General features: G+C 34.8%; 1 protein-coding gene across 1 annotated transcript in view; it reads left to right on the forward strand.

The window, feature by feature from the left end:
* The window catches only part of LOC103211795 (histone demethylase UTY-like), a 398,135-nt gene that overhangs the window by 313,113 nt on the left and 80,488 nt on the right, over positions 1-4,534 (forward strand). The gene's annotated exons all lie outside the window — the stretch shown is intronic.

A 4,534-nucleotide genomic window follows, 5' to 3' on the forward strand; every position in this document is an offset into this window, starting at 1 on the left:
CATAGCGACCCCTCCTTGGGTTTCTGAGGCAGTATCACTACGGAAGTAGGATTGCCCAACCTTCCTTCCGAGGAGTGGCTGGTGGGTTTGAACCTATTCTTCATGGTATCCTGATATTCTTTTTGTTTCTGTTGGTTCTGTTGTGATATCACCATTTCATTTCTTATCCATGTTATATATATTGTGTCCATCTTTTCCTCTGTTAATTTACTTGTGGTCTGTCAATTTTGTGAATCTTTTCAGAAAACCAATATCTAGTCTTTTTTATTGTTTCTGTTGTCTTTCCCCTTTCCTGTTTCATTGATTTCTCCTTGAATCTTTGTTACTTCTTTCTTCTCATATCTGTAGGATTTTGTTGAAAATTCTTGCATCTGTATTCATGAGGGATATTGGTCTGTAATTTTCCTTTTGAATGATGTGTTTGTCTGGTTTTGGTATCATTGTTATTTATTCTTGGTTTATAAAATGAATTTGGGAGGATTCCATCCTTTTCTAATTTTTGGAATATTTTGAGTAGCTTTGGTGTCAGTTCTTCACTGAATGTTTGGTGGAATTCTCCAATGAAACCATCTAGACCAGAACTTTTTGTTGGTAATATTTTTATGACCTGTTCACTTTATTCTTTTATCATGGATCTGTTCAATGTTTCCATATCAGTTTGTGTTTGTTTAGGTAAGTGATGTGTTTCTAGAAATATGTCTTACTCTTTCAGGTTTGTGAGAATACAGTTCTTCTTAGTATCCTGATATTATTCTTTGTATTTCACTTGGTTTTGTTGTGATGTCACCCATTTCATTTCTTATTCTTATTTGTATTTTATCTCTCCTTTCCTTTTTTAAATTTGACACTGATTTGTGAATTTTATGAATCTTTTCTAAAAACCAATTTCTGGTCTTGTTGCTTTTTTTCTGTTGCCTTTGATTTCTGTTTCATTGCTTTCTGCTCAAATCTTCATTGTTTGCTTTTTTTCTGGTGACTGTGGGCTTTTTTTGCTGCCTTTTTGTAATTTTTGGAGATGTTGGTTTAAAGTGTTGATTTTGGCTCTATCTTCATTTTTGATACGTCAATTTATTTATGTTTTGGTTATCTAGTGCTGTTCTGACAAGAATATACCACAAATGGGATGGGTTTAACAAACAGGAGTTCATTTTTGCAATTTGGAGACTTTAAGTCTGAGTTCAAAGTGCCAGGTTCTAGCGGCTGGGTAAAAGTCCCTCAACCTTGGGGTTTTGCTCTACCTCCTGCTCCCAACCCACTGAAGCTAGAGGCTTTTTCTCAGTCAAATGCTTGCTGCTGAGAAAGCCCAAGGTTGACAAGTAAAAGGGCACAGTCCCGACGTTAGCAGACCACATGGCATGCGATTAATGCACGTCTATTGAAAGTCTCAATGTTGGCAGAGCATGATAGGCTGCTGAGCAATGACACAGCTGTTTGCAGGGTTCAAGCATGCCATAAGCTAGAGATCCTTCCCCCAGGCTTCTCCTTATATACAAGAAATATACCACATCCCTAAGGCAGCTACTCACATGCTCAGAGTAGATTCCACCATGGAATTGATTACCAATCTCATCATGGAGAATACTATATCCAGCTGCCCTGCCACTCAGGCAGGCCCAGCCACGTTGACACACAAACTTAACTAGTACAATTGCTATGAATTGACCTCTGATCACTGCTTTTGCTGTGTTGCAAAGATTTTGGTATGTTGTATTTTCATTTTGATTTGATTCAAGGAATTTTTTAATTTCATTTTTTATTTCTATTACCCAGTTGTTTTTTTAGGAGAGTGGTGTTTGGTCCACGTGTTTCCTCTTTTTCCATTGATCTTCCTATTGTTGATTTCTAATTGGATAGTATTGTGATGTGAGATGATGCTTTGCAGTATTTCAATGTTTTTAAATTTATTAAGGCTTATTTTATGGCCTAACATACGGTTTATCATGGAGAATGTTCCATGTGCACTTGAAAAGAATGTATATTGTGCTGTTGTTGGGTGAAATGCTCTGTAGATTTCCACAAAGTGAAGTTGGTGTATTGTATTGTTAAGCTTTACTGTGTCTTTATTGAATTTATTTCCAGTTGTTCTATCTTTCATTGAAAGTTGTATGTTAAAGTCTCTCAGTATGACTGTGGAGCCATCTATTTTGCCTTTTCAACTCTTTCAAAAAAGTCTGATTTATGTATTTTGGGACTCTTTCTTTAGGTTCATAGATAACTTATTATAGTTTCATCTTCTTGTTTAATTGATCCTTTAATCATTGTATAATTTTCTTCTTTGACTCTTCTTATTTTTTTTGTCTAAAGTCAATTTCATCAGAAATTAATATTGGCAGTCCTGTTAATTTCTGATAGCCATTTGCTTGACGTATCTTTTTTGAAATTGATTTTTAGTCTGTTTTTGTCTTTGTCTCTAGGGCCTGTCTCTGATAAATAGCATATTGATTGATTATGTTTTCTTATCCAGTGTGCAATTCTCCATCTCTTGAAAAGTACATTTAATGCGTTCACGTTCAGTGTAATTATCAACAAGTATGCATTATTGCTGTCATTTTGTTATGTGTTTTTTCATACTGTTCCTGCTTTCTTTGTGATATTTAATTTTCTGTGCTGAGCTCATTATGTTTATGAATCATGTTATCATTTTCTTTGTTTTTGTATTTGCTAAATATTTGTGTTTGTCCTCTTTTTTATTGTATGTGAAGGTTTAATATTTTTCTTTGAGGTTACCCTGTGATTTATAATTTTCTTCCCAACTTTAGAATAGTCCCTTCTATCTTGCAATTCTCTCGACCTCCTCACCATTGAGAAGATTTTTAGCTAAACTGTTTTTTCCCCCCTTTTTGGTTCGTAGTTGTCCTCATTTGTCGGTTAATGTCTCTGGTTCCCTCCACAGTCTTATAAGCTTATTTTGCTTTGGATGCTTCCATAGCTATGTTGGTTTCTGGGTTATATCATTTTATGTATTAATGGTTGTTGTTTGCTATTATTGGTTCTCTGTTCAAAGGATTCCGTTTAGTATCTCATATAAGTTTGGTCTGGTTTTAACATACTCCCTTAATTCCTGCTTATCTGGAAATCTCCTAAATTCCATCATATTTGAGGGACAGTTTTGCTGGGTATATAATTTTTGGTTGGAAATTTTTCTCTTTCAGAGTTTTATATATTCCATCCCATTGCCTTCTCACTTGCATGGTTTCTGATGAGAAATCAGAGCTTATTCTTACTGGTTGTTCTTTGTAATTTACTTTTCATTTTTTCCCATGCTGCTTTCAGAATTCTTTCTTTGCCTTTGTTTTCTATGAGTTTGAAGATGATATGTCTTGGTGATTCTCTTTTCGGGAATATCCTGTTTGTGCTTGATTGGGTTTCCTGAATGGACATATTCTCCTCTTTCATTGTAGCAGGGAAGTTTTCTTCTAACAAATCCTGTACAGTTTTGTCAGTGGTCATCTTTTCTCTTCCTATTCTGCAATTCTAATTACATGTAGGTTATTTCTTTTGCTGTTATCCCATATGAACCTTAGGTTTTCTTCATTTTGTTTTGATCTTTTTTTGACTGATCCCTTCCCAAAGTAGTATTCAGGTATTCGCCTTCAGTCTCATTAAATCTAATTTTTATTTATTCATTTCTACTTCTTTGCCCTTTCAGTATGTTATGTATTTCTGAAAATTTAGTATTAATGTTCTGAATTTCTATCTGTTGAGTTTGTATCATTTCTAATTTTTCATTTATTTTGTCATATTGTTCTTGTCTTTTCTTCCATAATTGTTTTAGGGCTTTGTCTGTGTTTTCCTTAATTTTTCTGTTTTTTCCTTGATCAGTTTCTCAGTCCTTTGAAGATACCTAAATATAATTCTTTTGATTTCCTTCCCACGGAGTTCCAATGCTCCTTCTTCCTCAGGGATGTGTTCTCTGTCTATATTCTGGTCACTTGTTTCTACCACTTCATCTTGCTTCTCTGTGTGGACTGTGATGGTCTGTTATCACTGAGACATTGTGAGGCTGTTGTATTTAGATACCTGTTAACTGTTTGTGGAGAGCAGCTAAGGGTGAGTCAGTCGTCTTGGTGGTTGTTTATTGTTGGCTAGTTGGTGGAGAAGGAAGTGGTGGCTCTTAGTGAAGCAGCAGGAGTTGTGGTGTAGGTATGTCTGTACCACTCAGACAAAAACAACAACTAAAAATCACCAAAAAAGTAAAAGGAAGTGGACAAAAAAGACACTGTAAACACTCAGACCAAAAAAAGAATAAATAAAATAAAAACCTACAATATCTGGGAAGAAGGCAGTAAGAAAATAAAGGTAGAGTAGGACAACAATGAAGGAAAAAATGGGAAAAATGCAAAAGAAAAACATGGAATGAGGTTAACCATGAGAAAGAAAGAAATGGGAACCAGGAACAGGGAAGAGAGGAGAAGCATACAGCTAGAAAGTGGGAAGGACAAAATAAAGAATAATAGTAAAATGGACAGAAAATACTTAAGAAGAAGAAGAAGAAGAGTTATAAAACAGGAAAAAACAAACTAACTATAAAAAA

The sequence above is a fragment of the Orycteropus afer genome, unplaced genomic scaffold, assembly GCF_000298275.1.
Source record: "Orycteropus afer afer isolate SDZICR_OR568_19922 unplaced genomic scaffold, OryAfe1.0 scaffold00794, whole genome shotgun sequence".
NCBI classification, from domain to species: Eukaryota; Metazoa; Chordata; class Mammalia; order Tubulidentata; family Orycteropodidae; genus Orycteropus; species Orycteropus afer.